Source organism: Nomia melanderi, chromosome 2 (assembly GCF_051020985.1).
Source record: "Nomia melanderi isolate GNS246 chromosome 2, iyNomMela1, whole genome shotgun sequence".
Classification (NCBI taxonomy): Eukaryota; Metazoa; Arthropoda; class Insecta; order Hymenoptera; family Halictidae; genus Nomia; species Nomia melanderi.
This window is the reverse complement of record NC_135000.1, coordinates 17977698-18001498: the sequence shown is the minus strand read 5'-3', so window position 1 is coordinate 18001498 and position 23801 is coordinate 17977698. Positions and strand designations below refer to the sequence as shown.

Below are 23801 nucleotides of genomic sequence, written 5' to 3'. Positions count from 1 at the left end.
TAAAGAAATAAGAGTTTTGTATCACTTATACTATAATGAATTACTTAATAAAAGTAATGAATTTCTTTTCAAACATTTTCATTAAAAATGAATCCAAACAACCTAAAGTTCACAATACATATTTAAAACACAATCTTATCACATAATTCATCATTTATATAATAATCGCTTTCGAAAATTTGTTAGTCACGCATACTCTATTCAATAAGACTCATTCGTCTGCGTACAATACACTTCTAATTCTACGTACAAAAAATCTCACGCGTCTCCTCTCAAAACCAATCCCCTCAGAAACAAAGTTCTCCACAAAAAATTACCGAACATTCTCAACTTATTTCTTCATGTAAAATCACCTACCCTTCAGGAATACAAAATCACCCCAAACAGTATCGAATCCCCAGAGTCAAGGGGTTTAAGCTCGCATTATTTACTTGGAATATCGTTTACCGGCGGTCTTCTCATTGACCAGCTTTTATAGCCGCGCAACTGTTTCGTTCAATTTTTTACCGGCGTCTCTTTCTCTCTCTTTCTATCTCTCTCGCTCCCATAAGCTCAGCATTCCTTGTACCACTTTTACTGTGCGATCACGACCGTCTGGACTGTGTAAAGTTCCGCGCGGTGCCGTTTGTCACAGAGTCTCGTAGGTTAGGTTGGCAGGTGCACCAGCGGCTAGGCGTGGACCACGGCTCGCTAGCGATTAATGGAAAACGACATAAGCTCCTCTGATTCCGGCGTCCTTGCCGCTAATGACCTCGAACACTGTCAGAAAGGGGCGAGATCTTTCACTCATTAACGGCGGAACCGTACAGGCACTGGGATCCAGCCGTGTCACAGATGGGGAAGGATTCGAAACTAACTCCCGGACTAAATTCCGAAGGTTTATTCGGTAAGTGGGTAAACATCGTTTGAAAATGACGCTCCCGGACGTAGCACCTACACACTCCTTTACAGCTGGTTAAGCGTCCACAGGAAAATGAAAAGTTAATGGCGAATTTCGGACGCAGTTGTTACTTCGTTACGCTCACCGTGGTTGTAGTTTCCAGGACATGGACATTCTGCTGGACCGGTCACGTATTTAGGGAAACTCTTTGACGATGGAACTTAATTGTCGCAAATATGAGACTTGGGGAACGCAGGACACTTTAATATGATTCTTCGTTGGCGTGGGAGATTTTGTGTTATATCATGGTGTACTATATTTTGGAAATAAATGATACTGATTGTAACTCCCACGATAGGACAGTAAATGAATAGTGCATTTAGTAAATTGAGTATATTTGATATTACTTCTAGAAAAGGAACCGTTTATGTAAAATTTCTCTGAAAATATTGGACACATCACTTTTTGGTAAGACGTACTTTGAGATCGGTTTTCGTGGATTTGTCAAAAATATGTAAAACATTACAGATCAAATATGTCAAAATTCATAATTTCAATCTTATGAAATACAAATTTTATATATGTATAGATATTTTGTAGATTATAGTATATGAATTTCTTTATTTGTTTATTATTTATTAACTAATGGAGCATTAGAAGGCATTAGATTCTTTTAAAGGAAAGTTTACTTTTATTACTTTTTGCAGTTCCCTTTTACTTGAACACTAATCATTATTTGCTTTGCATCTCTGGGGAACTTGGCATATTCATTCAAAGTGGGGATTACAAGTATACTCCGAACGCCGTATACATTATATTCCTCACAACAATAGTGATAACAGCATGTATCAATGGAGTATGTACTTGATAGTAGACCCATTCGATAGAATACAACGCTGCGGCGTGTTATCCAATTATTGAAATCCCATGGTTTAATTTCGACTGGTTACAGAACTAGCTCAATACAACCCGACGGTTATGCTATTACAGTACAACCTATAAGGTAGTGCACAAGTGATATTGTAACTGAGAAGTTTCAATTCCTTTGAAACCTAAGTTTTCAATCTAGAACGAAAGAGTTGTTATCATTTGTAAAATAATTATTTCCTTCATAAAAGTAATAAATTAGTTAAATAGTAATAAACATTGAGTCACTTACATCTTCTATTTACTTTATTGTATATAAAAACTGTTCATTATACTCTCGTTAGAAAAGAATAGATTTTTTCAATTCTTCATGTAAAGATTTGAATCTGACATAATACATCGAGTTTAAAGAATTATTCTCCATTAAGTCTATAATTATATTCACAGTCTTGCTATAACTTTAGTGCAATATTCTCTAATATTTTACAGAAACGTTTATTCATAACTCGTCAAAATATGTAATCAGTTTATCTAAATTAGCATCCATCTATTGATATTACTTAATTTCAAAAATTTGCCGAAAAAATTATTTACATTGAAGTAGTTTTACAAAAAACCCAATAATAACCAAGCTTTAGCATCCGTTTCTATATAGAAAGAAATATGTATAAATTTTTTATCAGATATCTAAATGACGAATTTGTATGTATTTATGAAAAATTTGACACTGAAAAATTGTACAGAATAATTATGGAACAGTAATATAAATGAAATATCCAAATCATAATACTTCTTATAATATCTATTAGAAAAAATCATTTTCCATCGCAATTCTATTTTTCTAATCACGCTCTTAAACATTTGAATTTGCTTAGAAATCCGCAGTCTACAGATAACATTTATGCAGAACGGACAGTCGGTTGCAACGATCGGTCTGTTTCCAATAACGCGACAATGAGACCGTTATATGATGTAATGCTGCACGATTGCCAAACTTAAGTACTTTGCTCGAACAAAGGCGAAACTTTTCCCCCTTAACGTGTTCCATCAGCGATCCTTTCTCTTTCCCTTCCGAATCGCGCCTCGCTGCCGCCGCCGGTTACTTTTCGGATATGGGTAATAGTAATTTGTTTCAGTTTCGGTGCGCGGCATCTACGGGGTAGGTCTTTAAATCATCAGATAATTACTTCGGTAATTAATTACAACTCTGTTGGGCCGTGGACCCACCAGCTATGCCAGTAGTAAAGTAATGGGGGAGAGTGCGGCTTCACTAATAAACGAGCCGTCGACACACCCCTCACTCTTCTCACCGACATTCATCGTACCAACCCATTTTCCATTATTCTTCCTATTATAAATCACTCATCAACTTTTTTCCATTTCTGTCCACCTTACCGTCCGTATCCCTCTGGCACCCACTTTCGGCGCGAATAACGAGAGGCTGCCGCAGCTCGATGCCACTCAAGGAAACCGCGGAGTTTCTGGAACGAAGAAGAACGCGACGGTTTTCGTGTCGGTATCATGACACTGATGCCGTTTAATCAATGAAGAGGGATTACGCGATCGTTACTCTGTTTTCGACGTATATCCGTCCTCCTCGATAACTCTAACCCCTTGCGGTTCAAAGTATTTTTGAACTTACGTTGAAGTTATTTAACTTGAACATAGTTTGCGGCGTTTTACGAATTTATTTATTTGACAAGCACTGAAATTGTACTTGTTTATGATATGATTGTGGTACTATTAGTAATTGTAACAAATAATTGTATAATTGGTAAATTATACAGTTATTAGAATGAAATTAAATGTCGACTGTACCTAGATGTAAAATTTACTCTTGCGTTTCTTAACTTTAACGTTCAACATTTATTACATGACTAAGCTTCTGAATACTTCTTCCGTAGTTAGAATTTCCTAATAAAAAAGTTCTGACTTATTTTAATTTATTCTAAATGTTAAACTTAATTTATAATGTATATAGTGTGTCAGTTCGATATTACTATCAAAGGGTTAATAATGAATTTTAAAATATTGGAAGTTGGTAATGTATTCAAGTATATAAATATTTTTATCGAAACTCTGAAGGGATGTTTTAATCTTCAAATGGTGACATGAAAATGTGTAAAATGTGAAGATGATATCTGTAATATTAATTCTGGGATATTAATCAGTTTTTTAAGTGATTTATGGAGAATTTTTAATAACGAAAAAGTCATCTCTCTGCGGATATAACCAGGTTTAACTCGTTTTTCACAAATTAAATTTGTGCTGTGTTGAAAGGAGCTATAATCATGTCAAACAAGAACAAATTTAATTTTCAATATGATTCCTATATTACAGAAATAATACTTACAATATTTGAAACTTGAAAGCAAAATTGTATTAAGTTCAAACCTCTCATTTCAGTACTTCAGGACATGAATGATAATATAATAATAAGTACATCTTTATCGGAGTTCTAAAATTTATGTCTCTATAAATACTGCACGTGAAAGTTCGCATTAAAAATGACATCAAAAACACGTTAAACTTCTTCCTTCGTTTTAAACAGTTAAAATATAGGAAATGCATAAAATCCTTAGTATATTCATACGTCCCACTCCTTCGCGACACTTCCTTCAAAATTTCATTCGCTCCCTCGTTCGCTCTCAGTTATCAAACCCTGTTTCAAGGGACCTAAACTTGTTTATCGCAGAACTGGGAAAACTGAAACACCTTGTCCACGTGACTCTTTCCCCTTTCGATGCGAAACGGCGATACACGGATACGCCTTCTATAGATACCGGGGTGGCCACGTTCGACGACACAGGAGCCAAAACTTTGGGTAGATCATGACAACTTAGAGTCAAGCGCATGAGGGATGTTTATAAGATACGACTCAATCCAGGAAGTTGCGGGGGATGTCTAGATGCGGAAACTAGCGTTCGCATAAGTTCCTGGGACGGTCGTCCATTAGTTAATTGTGGTTTCCGGATCAGTATTCTGGCAGGCATCGCGTGTTTCCACGGTGGATTGTTAAGCGAGAACGGCTTAAGAGCGCGCGGCACAGGAAGTGGGAGTGTAGCAGGAACGTGGGGACGGGCTTGGTGACATCCTAACGGAACCTAAGGGAAAGGGAGTTTGACAAACCTTACGTACTCACCGCTGATCAATACAAGCAATCAGTCTTCGTTTGCTTCCTGTTGCGACGCAAATACGCATTGCTTTAGAAACTGTACCGCGGTAACGTTCTCGATACGATCTTCTGCATTCCGTAATTTTTGAGATTGAAGGAACGAGCTCAGGTATTCTTAGTTACCAGAGAATTAACAGTTGAATTAGGAATTTTGGCTGTAAATTTTCAAGGTTGTTGGTTGATTAATGCATTATGAATATACTGTGGAGTTTTATGCATTCATAGGAAACTTGAAAGCACAAAGTTACAGAGCGAAAGAAACATATAACGTATGCAATGTGTAATATTTGGTAGGAAAAATTATTTTTCATTGTAATTCTATTTTTGTAATTTCATTGTTAATGTATTTGCAATTTAGTTATGAACTTCTGACAAACAGTTTCTTATTATTTGTTTAAACTCGACACAGTGTTATAATGGATTTATAAAAATAATTATTCAGAATTCAGAACTGGAATTCTTATTTATCATGCTGCTGAAATAATGTGTCTGTGTGTATTAAGAGATTTTTCGATCCTAGATTACCAAAAAATAGTTGTTTCATTGTAATTAAAGTTATAGCTAAAGATACATAATCAAACATACACATACATACAATTTTTATTAGCATAGTACTTACGTGAGTTCATATACGTTCACTCTAATACAACTTTTCACTCTACATTGACTTTAAGGAAAGAAGTAATTAAAAAGTTAAATCGATGTGTGGTGTTAGCGACATCCACTGGTGCTGTTTGAACAAGGTGCACGTTCATTTCCTAGAGACAACGTGACGTACCCAGTTTTCCGAATAGCAGGTTGCTCTTTATTCTCAGTTTCACCCTCTTCTTATCGATAATCTAACGTTTCCCGTTAAGCAAACTTTTATGATCGTTTCAATTATCGGGATCGTGGTGAAGAGTCTTCGGGTTTCGCGCGAAAGCTTGCTTCCTCCTCTCTCCTATCTGATGTTATCGTCTTGAGCAAGAATTATATGCTCGCAAACAGATATCAGAGAAGAAGTGATCGACGATCCATTTTATAAACCTATTTTATAAAGGATTAAAATTATACTAAGTCACAGAATTTTGTTCAGTAATTTAAAACCTAGTCTGTCCATTAACGCATCACATAATAATATTTGATTGCACTAAATCGTAATTTCTTATAACGTTTATTAAAATTTACAATATACTAAAATACTATTCTTTAACATATTAGTGTTATTTAAAACAATATTAAAACTATATTAAATAAATACAATCAGAAGGAGAGTTTCAATCTTGATTCTTCCGATTGTCCTTTAGTATCACGATGTTATAAACATTTCAACTGAAAACGAAAACGAATGAAGAAAATATTCACCGTTGTTCTCGGTACACAGAGTTTCGTCGATCGAACCGTACAATACGATATTTTCTGTCCTCCGAGCCGGATAACGAAACAAAAATCCCATAAACCACGGTCCTCAAACATTTCAATAATTTCACTTCCTATTCTTTGAACTGTTTCCTCAGCGCTATTTTTTCGCGCTCACGTATCGCGACCCCCTCTAGAATTTATCGGTCGCATTATATCACGTCGCGCACAAATCTCTTATAATAACGAAAACGCATTGTTCAATGTTGAGTTCCCCCGCTGAATTTTCAGACGCGACCGTATTTGATCTGCAAAAATTCCCGGTTCCTCACGTACCGCACGATATCGCGAAACAATCACGTACACATACGGGTATTTCTTGAAACGCTGCCGGGATCCGGTGATTTAACATTCGCCACGGCGAAAGATATGGCACCCGGAGAGAAATCCCTCGCCGGAACAGTATCGGGTCTAAAATACTGGCTGGGACGACGTTCCGTCCTTGATATGACGAATAAACCGGCGATGATTTTCCATCGAAATGAATAAATTGGTAATCGAGTTATCGCGCAGGGCGGCTGGGCCAGAGGGAAATCCTTCGGAATCCATTCGAGTCGAACCGACTGCCAGCCGGATTCCTGATACGGCACGCGTGTCCGGGAATTCATGGTGTGTTGGGGATAACGCTCTTTTCTCGGGCGATAATGTTGCAAATTTATATTCCGAAGGCGATCGAGCAAAGCTGCTGAATGCGCACTCTTGGCCGCCGCAACTGGTCTGCCCTTCCTCGAACGCCACTCCTACCGCACACGTAAACCTCTTCCATCGTGTCTTTTTCCCTGTCTGCCACCGGCTCCTTCTCGACTTTCGTATCTTTTGTAGACGTCACACAGCTCGACGGTGCTCAAGGCTTTTCTGTCAATCATGAATTGACAATCAATTTTTCATACCGCTATCGTCCCTCTGTCTCCACGGGCCGTGGTTCCCTTTTATTCTTGGCCGTTGACGACGTAGGAAAGAAATGAATCGGCGATAAGGGAGACGACTTCATTCTTCTGTTGAATTCAATTTGTTTGCCGATCGAGTCGCGTGCTTCGTTAATATATGGAGTAATTGGGTACTTTATGAATTAACGGATTATTTAGGATTTCGTTTTGTGAAGAATGTTCAGAAAGAATGGAATGTGTTATGGAAATTATACTTTTGAATGTGCTTTATATTGTGAGTATGAAATTGAATGGAAACGATGCTAATTGTATGTTTGTACGTTTTTGGTGGAGAACTTTTGTGATACTTTGAATTGTTTTTTAAAGCATCACATTTCTTTGCTTTTTATGGGAAATACAATTGAAATTGACATGTTAGTAAAATATTAATTTAGAAAATATATGTGCTACGTGTCTTTTTGAAGGCACGAGTATACGTCAGAAAATATGAAGTAATTAAATTGTCAAAGAGAAAAAATATTGCGCAAAAATGATCACAACTTTGTAATTAATTAATTACAGAACGTTTCGAAAGGTTTCTTTGTAAAGAGACAAATGGCCAATAACGTTTATTTTACGAATGAAACTTTACATTGCCTTTTTATAGACATCAATATTAATTTAGTAGACACTTTTGTAACGGGACAAATGTTCAAACATTTTCAGAGGCCAATTACGCAGACCATATATTCCACGATGAGATTTGAATTCAATATTTCATTTAAATTCGAATACCGCAAAGTGTTCATGTTACAGGGAAAAGTGGTCCATTGAATGTGTCGCTGAAAATCTGTCCCTCCCTGTGGAAATGTGATTTCAAAAAAAGGCTTTGCAACATCGGCTAACGGTTTAAACAAGCTAGACACGTTCAGTGGACTAATAATATTTTCAATCGCTTGGAAAGGCAGACATTAATAATTACCATGAAACGCGTCCGAAATATTCAAAAATATCTGTCGCCGATTTACTGGTATTTAAACTGAATGCCCAAAATGAAACCTCGCATAAATCAAGCTAATACTCCAGATTCAGTAATAATTGAAAGTTTAATTAATTAAACCTGTACCTAATTTTATAAAATACTGTATACTATCGTGATATTTCATTATTAATATTAATGTTATATTGTGAAGGATTTAGACAAAAGAATTCCTCAATAATTTAGTCATTTTAAATAATTAAATGATTTGTCTGGCCAATGCAAAATTCCAATCCGAATTCTGATTTCATATTCTGATATGAGAAGTGATTTTATCTGTGGCTTATAAAGTATTTAGTGTTCAAAAATCACAGGAACTATGATCTTGTGCCAGTCTACTTTGTCTCCCCTTTTAAAAGCTGAAATATAAATATGGAAACAATTAAATTATACACAAGTACTTAAAGAACTTATAATTCATTTTTTAATAATATACATATAAAATAATTAATATATGAAGTGTGTCTCATCTGATCTAAAAATTATTTAATTATATGTGCATATTAATATATTATTTTGCACAAGGAATTGCCATAGTTAGCGTACAAAATACTTCAAAATTAAAAATTGAAAAAATTATTCCACGTGATAAAATAAATCCAAAATACAGAATTATAGTTCAATTATAGTTCATGACTCTGATGTCGAGAAAATCCGTAAAACTTCGTAAAAAACCGAAGTTTCAAATAAAATGATTCTGTCCTACATTCTTACTAACTTTAACGCATACAGTAACCTCTCGTCAGTAACCAATTAACTGCGTTTGACAAGTATACATGTCATCTTAAAGCTTGAAATGATACTAGTTCTTTCAACAATGAATTCTTTATTTTTTCAAATAAACATGTAATTTTACTTTGTTTTGCTTTGGTTTTTCATTAAAATATACCCTAGGTACATTCACCCTGCGTTTGACCAGTACATATTTCATTTTTTTATTTTAAATGAACACGCGTAAAACGAGAGATTTTTCACACTAAATTCCACAATTAACAGGATAATACCACTCACACTTCATCGCAATCACAAGAAAATTTCCGAAAGTACACACCTCCTGCTTCCTTCAAAGAACAAGCAAAAGCAAATTACATTCGTCGTCCCTAGAATTTTTATAAATCTCATAACACGACATTATCCATTCTTGATCCACTAATCCGAACTTTTCCTTCATCGCTCCAGCGACCATCTAACGCTGTTATTTCGAAGTTGCCCGTAGTTACCGAACTTTCAGATTATAAGTTATAACCGTTCGAATAATATCCCGGACTGTTGTCGGTGATTCCGGTCTCGCTCGATGGGACAAGTTCCGCGAGAGAAACGAAATCAGCGCGGGTCAGCGCGAGGGGACACAGCGTTCGAGACGCTTCAACCGGTTAGGTCCAATACACACCATCGGCCAGGTCTCGATTCGCTTTCGGTTCGATGAAATATTATTCAGTTGTCTATCCGTTATAATCCCACGTGGCGCGATGGGGCTGTTCAGATTGCATGTCGAAAAAATCCAGTAGATTTGAGTGCTTTCCACAATTGACCGTGTACTTGAATTTTACTGATACTTGTTAGTCGCATCGTTTACTTTTATACATGTAACTTATATAAGTAATACACTCTATTTTTAGTTGTTACTATTCTCGATCATTTTTATTACGTTTGTACGTTTTTAGTGAAGAACTTTTGTAATCTCTTGAATTATCTTTTAAATTTGAATCACATTTCTGTTCTTTTTGTGATAAATACAATTAAAATTGATATTTAAGTAAAACATAAAATTTAAAAAATACATGTGTTACGTGTCTTTTTGGAAGCATAATCATTTTTAGTGAATCAGAAAAGCATCATCGCATTACCTAGCATTTACCTACATTAGCTAAGCTAAGCGTTATCGTTTGAGTCTATTCGTCTTTATTAAAAACCCTGAGACTCGAGCGGTTATAATATGTGTACTTTACGAATCCTGATCCAATCTCGATTTAATTTTGCTTTGTCTTAACTAAGAAATTAACTGACCAGTGAAACCCTCAATCTTCTATACAGCCAAGTGGTCTCCCAAAAGTACTTGGGGTGCGGAGCTAAGATCATGGTTGTTAAGACTTCGCCATATTGTTGGATGACCAATCCACGTTATCTGCATCTTCAGCAAAGTCACCTCCAAACCCTGAATCACGACGGTTGACGTTCATCTCTAAAGTTTGATCATCCTCACCCTTTCCCTTTCATATTTTGGTATATAAGTAGCCGAATCATAAGCAACAAGAGCATTAGAAGTCTAGAACTAACTCTGTCGAATTCACTACTTAGCAAACCTTGTACTGCGTCGTCTTCGTTAATAATAACATATTACATTTACCCGTGCGACTTCAGCATCGAAATATATTTATATATCAGTATATTTCGGCTCGCCGATATTTTCACCTGGTATAGAACAATATATTACCTACTCAATGTAACTAATTGATATAACTCTTTCATCAATCCAAGAAATACATGTGCTTCTATTTTCACGTGTCCCTCCACGAATATTGTTCCAATGGTCCAGAGCCAATCAAAACCTCTTGCTATCCCGTAAACTTCGTAGGATACACCGGTTCACCGGGTGTCCTCTTCCTAATGTATTTAAAGCCAATTTTTGTCCTGTCTTCCTTTCGTTTTGTACGCCTCTTTAAGCCGAACCCGGACGCGGTCGGCCACGCAAAAAAGACAGCTCTCTTTCCAATACCCCGTGGACAGTCGATGTATCCGCGCGACGTCCCGCTAAGCGGCGCCCGCAAAAGCTGTCGTCGGTGGTTTCCAGGAGTTTTTAGATCGCCTAGATCGATAGGAACGCCTGGACGAGTGTCGAAGAAGCGGTAGGGAAAACGACGCGAGGTGGGCGTTGGGAAAGTTTCGTTGGACCGGTGGAGGGGCGGCAAGGGCGGGTGAATAGGTTGAGAAGTGGTGGACGCCACTTTGTGCTGCATCGACATGAATTTGTATCCCTCTGGAGCTGGTCGGTCACCGTTCTCACTTCTCTTTCTCTCGCTGCCGGTGTTCGAAGTGAACACCGTCTCCCCGTCCCTCTCTACCGCGTCTCTTTTTTCCGTCTTTCCAGGCCGTACTCGTTGGAGCTTCGCTCTTTTTCGAGAGAAAAAGGTCCAGCCCCGAACAGACTCGTTGCTATGTAAAAATACATCACGCCCCGCGACCTAACCCAGACGTCTCGCCAACTGACTGACAATTCGAATATTAAGGAGGCCGGTTCACCATCAATCTTACGTTGTTTTAATGATGTACATGATCCTCTTTTCTGTCACGTAGATAAGTGATCGCCAGTCTGCCAGAGTGTCAACGTGTTTCGTAGTATTGATGATCGGAGCGATTGTAGCTTGTATAATGTGCGCTCGGTGAAAGTATTAGAAGCTGTTGTCTTTGAAGCTAGAAATGATATCGATATTTTGTTTTATTTAATTCGATCTGTCAGAGATGTGAGTTACGCAAGCTGCGCATTTAGAGAAGCCTGTTAAATTCATAATATCAAATTTGTAATTTATGGTTAAATTCGTGTTAAGTTCTTAATTTGAAACATAAACTCGTTACCTTAGGTCTGCGCAAATAATGTTGTGGAATAATATGTTTTATTTTAAGACGTTTATTATCAACGAAGTATAATGTATCTGATAAACCGTTTGAAATACATCAAGGCAGCGTCTGTTTTCACGAGAAATAATGTCGCAAGATTTTCTTAGAAAGTTCACCTCCTGTTTTCTGGCTGCACATACTCCTCGCGCCATACTTGGGAATCTGTAAATGCGATCAGTTTTACAATTCAATCGGCCAAGCTTTCGCTTAACGATATTCATATCATGTGAAAGTGCTTGCGGCGCAAAAAGCTGGTTGCAACGTGACATCCGTTGAACCCTGTAATCGCAATCCTCTTTTCGATCATCGTAAAAAGAGCATTTCCCTTTCCCGGCCTCGTCTATCACTTCCCACGAATTTCTCGAACTGACAGCCTTCTGCCTACCGCGTCGCCTAAACTCGACCCAAGAGTGGCCACGCGGTGGTCGATACTTGACATCGGTTCGATCACTGGCAAACATTTGCTATGTAATCGGCCGGACTTCAACGGAGTAATGGATCAAATTCAACTTAATACATTGCAGATATCGTTGTGTTGACATTGTTAACTTATTAGTACGGACAGCTTCTTGAACCGTTGCCAAAAACTGGTTTCGATCAAACGTACATTTAATTGTTGTAAAGAACGTTCGGTCACTGGTTTTCAACCGAATTTGGTTTCACCGTTATGTAAAGCAATTTGTAGGGAATGAGAAACGTTTAAATTTTATGCTACTTTGAAGCAATATTTTTATAATACTGTAGAAAATTTGAAAATTTGTTATGAATTAACCGGTTTTTATTTAAAGTTTTTATTAAAATTATGGGTACCTTGTACAGCATTTCTTAGGTTTCACATTGAAAAAGTATTTATTAAGAATATAGTTAAATGACTAAAACTGGAAATATATAACGTAAAGATTTATAAATGTTTGCATATTCAAGGTAACTGTTATATTCGTTTTCTTCACGCAGTATTTGCCAAATTCCCTAAACCCCACAAGCAACTAATTCCCTGAATTCATTAGCAGCCATTGACTGCTGTTACCATTAAGCGGATAAAAACGCTCACATCGGAAACACATATTGTTAAAACAATGTGATGTCATAATGAGATTAAATTCTTTATCGATAATTATCTCATTGGTAATTCGTCTGATTAATATGACAGATTTACGTAATTATTATTAAATAGATTATTTCTTACTTTCTATTGCTACACATGAAACTGCTTGTGAAAATGATTAATTCGACAGCATTTATCTTTTGCAAGCTCTCACTAATTTTATACCCACATGAACCTTACGAATATGCTTTGCATATGAGACTAAAACAATTACATACCAAGAAATTCATATAACCACCATAACACGAAATAAGTTAAAAATTAATTCTTATCTAACTATTATCGGCAAAAAATTAAAACCAAATTAAAAAATTAAAAGTGAATGTTAACATCATTAAAATATTCTAACCAGACATTACTCATCAATTATCATCCGAATATCCAAGCAACTTTCAGTTACAACTTTGATACAACAAAATTATGAAGTTACATATTAAATATTAAACATTAAACTTTATATAAAGTATCAGCATATGATACATAGATATAAAGTATCTATATTCCCTTCTTCACATACGATTCCTCTTATAAAATATCATCCGTATTAAAAACTCTTAAACATCCTCTTAAAAAATTATCAACTGCAAAAGGTTAATCAAGCTTCCACAAACTGCCTATCATCACCACGTTCGAACATCTCATTATTATTTAACTCTATCGTCCTGAATGCTACACATAGGTACCACGAGTATTTTAAATTACTGGACATTAGAAAACGCCTGAAAGATAATGGAAACGTGTACCACACAAGTATGTTTGCTTATGGAAGACAGTTTAAATGCTAATCAGCGAACAGTACATATACTTTGGTTTAAATCTGTTTTCACTGAATCCGTCAGCTATTCTAGTGGCACTTTATAGTTTGTAAAACACATATTCAGGGACGAAAGGGTTAAACGTATTCGCGTAGCATAGTTGCGGCGGAGCGTGGTAGTCCAATCCGAATATCTCTGGTGTGTATCGTAAGTATATATACCGGGCGTTAATCGCGTTTCGTAGAGTTTCGGTTGCACTGGGCCAGTCCGCCGGTTTGTCACTCGTCGACGACGCCGTTATGCCACGCTACTTCGCCTTCAGCCCCTTGCCATCCGTCCGCGGCCGGCCTAACGCTTTACCGGGTACTCGCAGCTAGCCACGTCAATGGATGGAACGTATCTATAATGCGGCGAGCTTAGCACGCGCGTGTTAGGATCGTCCCGGTACAACCGGGCAGATTGAGGCTTAGAGCGACGGCAAACAGCATCAATTTGGCATTGCGCCACCACGCATGCTGATGGATACACGATAGGTGTGTATACAGTGCGCGCACACGCGGATGGATCCTTGCACACGACTAGCACGCCCGCCCTCCCGCACGCACGCTTCGAACGCCGTCCCGTACAAACCATTTAATTAAGCTGATTCAATGTAAACGGGATTCGACTGTAAGGACACGGACCGAAAGGTTAAACACTTCCATTCGTTGGCTCGACTTTCGTCGTTACTTGGTTCTTCGAATTTTTTTGGTGAATCCTTCTGGTGTTTTTGTATTATATGGATTACCATTGTTTTTAAGAAATAACATTTTACATCATGATAAATTGTTAACCAGTTAACTGTGGAATTTAGTTTGAAGATCAGATAATACAGTGTATACTCGTTAAACGTAGGGCAAATGTCCCTGTAATATATTCTAACGAGAAACTACAGCGAAACGAAGAAGAATTACATGTTTATCTAAAATATAATTAATTGATCATTGAACGGATTAGTACAATTCGGCGTTTTAAGATGACGTGTACACACGTCAAACGTAGTTAACTGGTTAATGATGTGTTATAATATTAAATAAAGAACCCAGTGATCTATGTTAGTTAGGAAAGTTAGAAAACGAAGGTGGTCTGTATAATAAGTAAATGCCAAATAGAGTACGGTGAGGCTACGGTTAACTCTTTGAGTACTGAATATTCTTAACTGAAACGTTTTGTGTGTACGGAATATTTTTTTGCTTAGCTTGCCGTCGAAAGATCGGTGAACTATGTTAATTCGTACAAGGTGTAATTAAGTTGTGGCTGTAATTCCTTAATTTTGCCAAATTGAATAATGCTAAGAAACACATATATTAATCTCATATACTTATAATTATCACCACGGCATGTGTGAAATCGAAAAAATTGAAAAATATATGCGTGCATAGTTCACAACGATGACTTTTGCCGGACGCATATATTCATTCATAGCACTCAAAGGGTTAATACGGCTATTCAAGCTAACAATTCTTCTAAAGAAGTTATTGAAGATATATGTACCGCACTAGTTTCGTTTTCTTTATATAAAATATAGGATTACGACCGTTACGAATATGTGACATTGGTAGCTACCGTGTTAACGATGATACGTTTAATGTCTTAGCTGTGAACGACGAATATACTGGTCATGAAGAAATTTTTTGTATAGTGAAAAGTATATTATTGATTTTTCGAAAAAAATACTAGTGTTATTTACTTCTAATTTAATTCAATTCTGATTTTATTAGCCGTTCATTAAAATTTGTTGCATTAATGTCATATTATGAATTAAATGTCGGTCATGCATTTTACTGAACATTGGAAGGTATATTTGAGAATTCTGTGCGTTATGTCGTCCATTGATCGTGACTACGTTAGAGCTAAGCAGTAACTAACGTGTGACATTGCTAAAGTACTTAATTAAGTGGCTTACGCGTATGAACGCACCGTTGCGGTGAATGAAATCTCGTGGCATACGCAATCGTATCACTGAATAAGCATGGTTCCATTGTTCCAAGAAGCTTTATGATTTATAGTGATACCATCCTATTGGACGATATTCTAATATACAAGATTATTCTAATAGAATGACGGAAAATTGGGATACACAGTTTGACGCACACTATTATTAACTATTCCAAAGGAGAAATTTATTGATGGTAACTTGAGAAATTCTCGATTCCAAACAGTCTCTGATTTCAAACTTTAGTATAACTATAATGAAATTTGCACGAGTATGCAATTAATGTTGAACGAAATGATAGTACTTTTATAATTATTTTTTACTGGCTGATTTTAATCTGGATTGATATTCAATAAAAGAAGATTAAACGGAAATGTTCAAACAGTTACAACCAAACATCATACATACGCATGATACTTAATGATAATCTCCGACATATCGTTGCATTTCAACGATTACAGGCATCCATTAGTAATCCATTGTGTACCGAACGCAGTTTGTAAATGGACATCACGTGACTTACGTACAGCAGTTTTAATAATATAAACGGAGAAATTATCAGCATGAATTAATGCTTAATTGAATATATAAATGCATAAGAACCTCAGTTCTTTGTAAAAAATCATCTGCAAGTAACGAGTACAAAAAGCTTACGTCGAATTGTAAAGAGATGATATAATTTAATCTTTCAATTAAAATATTGATAAAACAACGCAATTCATATTTCTTAAAAGAAAACATGTTACAGCAACCTATATTTTACAATATTTTCAAAATATTATTAATTAGCAACGTTAAAATAAATTTATTCGTTATTCTAAACATATTAATAATTCTAAATATAAACTATTTTCAAGTATCTCTATTAATATAGGACACTTAATTAAAAAGAAAATAAATTATACAGAAAACACATCAAATGAAGAAGATTAATTCTCATAAATGAAAATTCTCAAATTATAATCTAGCTGTATTACAAAAAGCACAACACTGTATTAAATTGATTATCTGGTAGTACATAACACACATATATAAAGTGCGCATCAAAAGTAAACTTCAGAAATAGATTCGATTAGAGAGAATATCAAAAAGTGAAGTTTTCAAAGGAACGACCCTGGGAACTATCAAAGAAAATCCAAAGATGAACGTAGGAACCCAAATTCCGACGTTATCTACGCTTGTCTAGGGACAATGCATCATGCATCGCGTTGCCGTTGCTGCCGTCGTAGAAGCCAGCGCCTGGCAGTATACCATCGAGTATAGCACAGTTTGAGCTATGCATTGGCCAATGTGTCGTTCATCTCCTAAATCACGACGATTTACAGTTGAGCCCGGTTGCGATATCAATGCCAGCCCGTGTATACCTATCCCCCATGCTCTTTCGTCTGTCACAAAATTGACAAAATAAAAATTGCCGCGGGAGAATTCGAGAAGAACTTCTGTGTTTTTGGCCTTTCCATTGTTGCAACACGTCCGACGAACGGTTCGCTCGTATTTTGTTCGAGCGATGACGTATCAATGATGGCACCGCTGACAAAAGAAGGACAGAGAGATGGGGACGCACAAACGGGGCATCTGATTGTTAAACGGGAGGAAAGAACGATTGTTCAAACTGCAATACATCCTAGCAGACTTCTCTTATTGCTTGTGACGTTGAAAGAACGGCAACTCCAAAACAGAAATACAAATTGTTAATTAAATAAATTATTAGATTGCAGATGTTTGTTCAAATTGTGCATTTCAGACCACAATTTAAATTGGAAATTGGAAATTAGACAGATTTTGTTGCATATGATACATGTTTCACTGTATACATTTAATGATAATGTTAAATTTATAAAAATTTATACTTTATTGCAACTTTCAGATTATAAATAACATAAATGCATTGTTTACAGTTTGTAAAAAATAACTGTTCAAGACTTATTTCCTTTCTTTAGTCATTTTTCCAGGTAGATTGACAAAAGTTATTCTATTCACGTAGAGGTTACATCATTTTAATAATTAGATGTCTTTACTTTTAAATACGATAAACCAATTACAAACTTCCCCATGGAATATATCGAAAGACAGTTTCTATTTCAAGATTCTCCTTACTAATAATATTCTCAAGGAGACATAATGCTAGATTAAAAATTAAATATTCAGAGACTGTTTGACAAGTTACACATTAATTAGTATCCAACAGTGTTGCATATTTTAGTAGGCTTCAAAAGGCATTTGTTTGGTACCAATCATTACGTACACAATTTATTAATATCTGAAACGAAAACAACTGACTGCCGTTCGTTTGCTTTTAGAAATAACAGTCTCCCGCGTTGATGATGATCGATCGCGCCGCTGTAGTCCGCTAAAACGTGGCTCGTTCAATATTTTAAATTGTTGGTTCTTCATAATAGAATTCGAAATTTGGCAGTTTTGATTGAGATCGCGCGGACGAAGACCGCCAGTCTATTGGCAGAGACAATTTTTCGGTATGGGGACGAGCATTGATGTACACGCGAGATCGTTCTTGCCAGCAGAACGATCAATTTATCACACACAAAGTGCTTCTATTATGCGTTCCACAATACACTTTCGATTCCGTTGCATTATTACGAACGGGCCAGAACGAATCGTGAGACCGGTCCACCGGTGGTTGAATACATCGTGAAAAGGCGCCCTCCATTTCAAACAAGCAGGTTAATTGAAGTACTGTATCAATCGTTAATTCGTTTCGCAGCGTCATTAATTAAGAAGTTGATTGTCCTCGGGCGCGATCGCTATCGCGTTATCTGTTAACAATCGGATACCCTGTCTCGAACACGATATATAATTTTCATTTCAATTTGACTGTTCAACCGATCCGTTCGTTAAATAAATTAAATCTCAATTCTACGTGTTAAATAATTGTTATGCGTCGAGGCGTACATTTTAAAAAGACTTTCGAAACGGAACGAAACGGAAACGAGCGTAGTTCGGAATGGAGGTTTAACATGCTTTTGGATACTTCGGCTGACAGAGGATTTTTATTGACAGTAAATATTATGAAAATGTGAAATACCGGTGTTGGTAAAGTTAGTGAAATTTTGTTAGTGAAACTATTTAATATAATATTTAATATAGCATAGTAATTTAATGTGTACTGAAAAGGCATTTCAAAATATAAGTAAAAGAAATGTTTAACTACATTATTCAAAAAGTAATAGGCATAGAAGAAAATATTATATCATATATAACATATTTATAAACTGTAAGGTGTACTAAAAATAATTATTATTTTACTTGTATTTTTAGACAAAAGTACTAAATATTTAAAGTGGTTATTATGTTTATTCTTTCTTCTATCTTCCATTTTTGTCACGAACTGTTATCTCTCCAAATTCCGTCGCGACGCTTATTGCTTTATGCGACTGAATATATTAATTCTCAAAATACCTTTGCATATAAACACTTCAATAATTTTAAGAAATTTAAAAAAAGAAAATGTGAATGTCACGGCAGTTTTAGGGTTAAAATGAATTGTTTTTGAATACTATTGCATTAGGTTCGACATGACTATGAATATTTGTTAACAAAGAATCACACTTGCAATTCAGTTGTTAAGTAGTAGATAATTATTTTGAAAAGAATATTCGTTATACTGTGAACGGAAGAGGAATACCAATTTAGAACCGTACTTTAAATAACACTTAATTTTGCTCATGTCGGACGCGTGACAAAAGCAGCGCAGTATCTCTCGCCGGAAGGCATTTTAAATGCTCATGGCACAAATAGAAAAGCTGTTACAATGAAATTACCGACGAACCTTCCCGACGTTTTACTGTTACCTAGACAGTAAAAAATTCAACAACGGCATTGAAACTTATGACACACCCACAATGGCTGAAACGGAGAAGCTAATTATGAAGAAAGAATTATTCCTGGCCGGTTATCGTCCTATTTGCGTCTATCATCTAACCGATCCCAGTGTCACGATGAATTTCGCTCGAGGGCAATTTTGTGGGGAGGCTTTATTATTTTCGTCGGTGTCCATTGTGGCGATAGCACCGATAGTCGATATAAACGACATTATTACCACGATGATCGCTATCATCGTAAGATATCGCCTATAGAAATAGATAATGCACTGCGAAACAAGGCTAGTGAAGCCACGTTATGGCACCAGCAGCGAACGATACCTATGCAGGCTTACGTAATGATTATGGATGTGTGATTATGCTTTGCTTCATTGATTCAAATCAAATTGCTGAACATTCGAATTTCTATATTTTGATTGTTTCAACGGTGTATTATATTATTCAAGCTGTTATTAATTTTGAGTTTGTATAATCGTGGTCTATTGATCCGAATGACATGGACAACTTTATCATAAGACAATTAAAATGTCTCCCTTATTAGTATCGTTTTTACTTTTTGTCGGTAGAAACATATTATCAAGAAATGAAATCATTGGAATTGGTGAATTTTGTAATCACAGTTTAACGTAATTGTAAAAATAATTAAGAGCCGTGATAAGATAAATATTTGTTATGAAATCGTAGAATATTTCACTACCACGTACCGTTAAAAAAGCATATTATAAAATAAGGAATAATAAAGTACATATTTTTGATTTCACTTTATCAAACAATACAGCTTCGTTGCAAGATATAGTCCACCACGCAACATATCCTCAAAAGTTACGTTTCCACGATAAAATCCCCTTCAAGAAAGAAAAGCTATATATCAACGAAGTAGCATAAATCGATTCGAATCAATAATTTCAAACAAACGCAAAACAATCAAATTTCATAATTTTTCTATAGTTGTTGTTACCAACCGAAACCATTCCCAGCTTGAAAGATTCGAATATTCACCTATACTTTTTCTACCGAGAATTCCAAGTTTTCTTCTCATCGTACAAGCAATCCGAAATGTTGATCGGTTTACATGCTATAAACCACGCAACGATGGAACACGAACAAATCCTTCGTCGTAGGGCAGCTGTGTGGGAGCGCTGTTGCGTCGACCGGCAAGATAAACTGGCAATTTTGGAGCGGACTTTCTTTGTCGCGATATGCATCGCAGAAATTCGTATAATACAAACCGCCGCTGAAAGTTACAAGACATTTCTATGGGGAGGGCCAGTGGAAAGAGTAAGAATGGAACGCGTTTCTGCCAGGACGGAAATCACATCCATTCAATCAGGACAATGCGAAGAGGGACCCATAAAAGTCCCGGCGGTGCAATAGATCAAGGATCGAACGCGGATGGCTCGTAGATCAGGGATTTTCTTAATTTCGCGGGGCAACTGTAAAACATTGATTTAGAGAGGCAGCGAGAGCGGGACACACGCGGCTTACGCGCACGCTCCTATCGAAGGAAACGTTCGCCACGACCACGGGATGGAAGTCAAGCTACCAGCATAGAGACCTCTATTAATTCTTCGTACGGTGAAAACCTAGCGGGGTGAACAGAATCGAATCTCGGTTTGGTTGGTCGCTTCCAGACCTTGCGGTGCATTGGTGCACACGTGGTGTCTAGGAACCTGGTGTGCAGGCTTAGGCACCCCGATCGGAAATGTAGGTTACCACACACCTGACACGCGACCGTTCTGTACTCTAACCAGTTTTTTGCATTAGACGTAATTTTACGGTAGCACGGGTGTTCCGAGAATTTTTTAGGAAGGCTTAATCCTTGAGGGGGTATATATTTGTAATACTTCGGAATTTATTATTTTGAGTAGAGTTTTAAGTCAGATTCAATTGAAAATATTTGTTGTTTAAGTCGATTGTCAATTGAAATTTTGTGAGAAGTGTATGGGCCAGTGTTACTGTATTTAAGCTTAAATATACGATGTTTTTAGTTATTGTCGTTCAGACATTGGGATATAAGATAAAAAAAGTACCCCTTTTAGTTTCTATATTTTCTTTGTTTTTTAAGATTAACCTTCGGCATTTAAGTAGAGTAACTGAATATGTAAAAAATATGGCTTTCAATAGATTATTACATTTAAAATAAACTGAATATTATGTTTAGTTACTGATAGCAAAGGAGAATCTAAAATAAAGGTTGCTAACCATTTGATTTTGTAGAAAATTATTTTCACCATGTTATTATATGTGAAAAAGTCACAACTTTGTAGTTAAAAAAAAATTTTTATTTTTAGAAACTGTTTCTAAATGTTCATATTTATTTCCTCAATAATATAGAGATTATCATAATATGATTGAAATATATATATACACACACACACATATTTCATATTCGCCTTTTTTATGATTATCTGTGTTAATATTTATCACTTATTTATTCGACATAATGTCAATTTATAGTATCGCTAGCCTGTCTAAATTTATAAACTACATTGGCGTGCGTAATAATTAGAAAAGCGTAGCTATGTTCAACATGGCGTGTTTCGTGATGGAAAGTGTTTAACATCCAAGCTCGCTATAAATTACTTCCATTTCCTTACACGCACAATTTTCTAAATGGATTTTCAGCATAACCTAATGAAATGAAGGATGGTGGACGAAGTGTGGGTATTATTCCATTTGTAACCTACTTAGCATATCATTCATCAAAACGTACGATCTTATCTATCATATACTAATAGTTCTTAGTTCCCTTGGAAACAACTACTTAAATATTCTTTTATTAATATTATTCTAATCAATTTATATACATTCATATATTTACTGTACATAGTGGAAACATTTTTGAAATTTTTAAGTATTTTTTCGAATACTTTTGATTTATACTACACTGCGTAAATAAATAAACGCACAATTAAGTATGTTTTATATTTTGTGTTTAATATTCAGAATATTTGATATTATGTTTATATTTACTTCGATTGTTCCTAATTAGGACTTAAGACAGTTTTAATAATTTAAAAAGTATTATTTGTAAAGAAACAAAACGAAATAAGTTATAACGATGTTATTTTTAATTTCAAAAACCTGTACAACAGGCAACGTGCATATTTAAATATTTATACGTCTGACAGAAAATATTTTAATTTTAAAATGAACCCGTGCAATATTCGTACACGTGTCAATTAATTTGTCATGTTCGATATCATAATTTACATGCCTACCATTCATGTTTATGCTTGAATAATTCCTGAAAAATGTTATCATTCAACACAGAACTTTTCATTGAATGGAAATCAATCGTCTATACGGTATTACAATAAAAGGGGTATTTCTGTTCGAAGTGTTATTGTTTAATCAATACTTCAAAAGTAAAATGATAACCACGATGAGAAACTTTGAATTTTTGCAAGCTTCTGTGCATATGAAAGACAATTCTAATTTAAATAATTATTACTACCATTCGTAATGGAAAAAGGTAACCTAATGTAATGTGCTATTTAAATGATTCTTCTTTCTAATGATTTCCTCAGTTTTGAGACCACAATTATCGGAATAACGATTAACGAAACCATCGACTATTTAGATTATCGGAACATCGTTTAAATGAAAATTCGATTATGATAGCATTGATTGAAAATATACAATGTTTTCATCGCATTACATACAATGCATGTATTTGGGTTACTAATTGGCGTTTATAGTTCAGATACCGTTGGTTCTAATTCTACTAAAATATCACTGGAACTATAGTGTGTTTTGTTTTTATTAAAACGAACTGGAAAATAATAAAGAGATTAAAACATGGTGAAACTATAATTAAATTATTCAATGAATACGCAATTGTTAAATGAACTGTTGATTACGGGAAAAAAGCTAAAATGTGAGGTTGAGACTGCATTGAAAGTTTATACAGTAAAAAATTCAAAAAATTTTGCATTATTAAATATGAATTAATATTTCTATGTACATCAAGGGAACGAAAAAAAAGAACAGAAAGAGAAAGAGTACAGAAACAATTTTAATTTTCTGCGTATACACTCTGATGTATTGGTTGTTTTGAAAACAACTTTATAGAGATAAGTTATCTAGACAGAACATATGTGCAACGAAGTAATAACACGAAAAAGAATCTCTCAGATAATAAATTTAAAATATTGAAAAATGTAAAATTCAATTGAGCAAAATGTTTAAATTTATATTTAAATTATTTTTTTTATTTAATAATAAAAGGTGCAAACAATTTTGTAAACGGAATTGAAAAATATTTAGAAATATATGATTGTTTTA

At 35.4% G+C, this 23801-nt stretch overlaps 1 protein-coding gene across 10 annotated transcripts in view; it reads left to right on the top strand.

Moving 5' to 3' along the window:
- LOC116433576 (cytotoxic granule associated RNA binding protein TIA1) overlaps nt 1–23801 on the top strand; it is a 715860-nt gene that overhangs the window by 530657 nt on the left and 161402 nt on the right. The window lies entirely within an intron of this gene.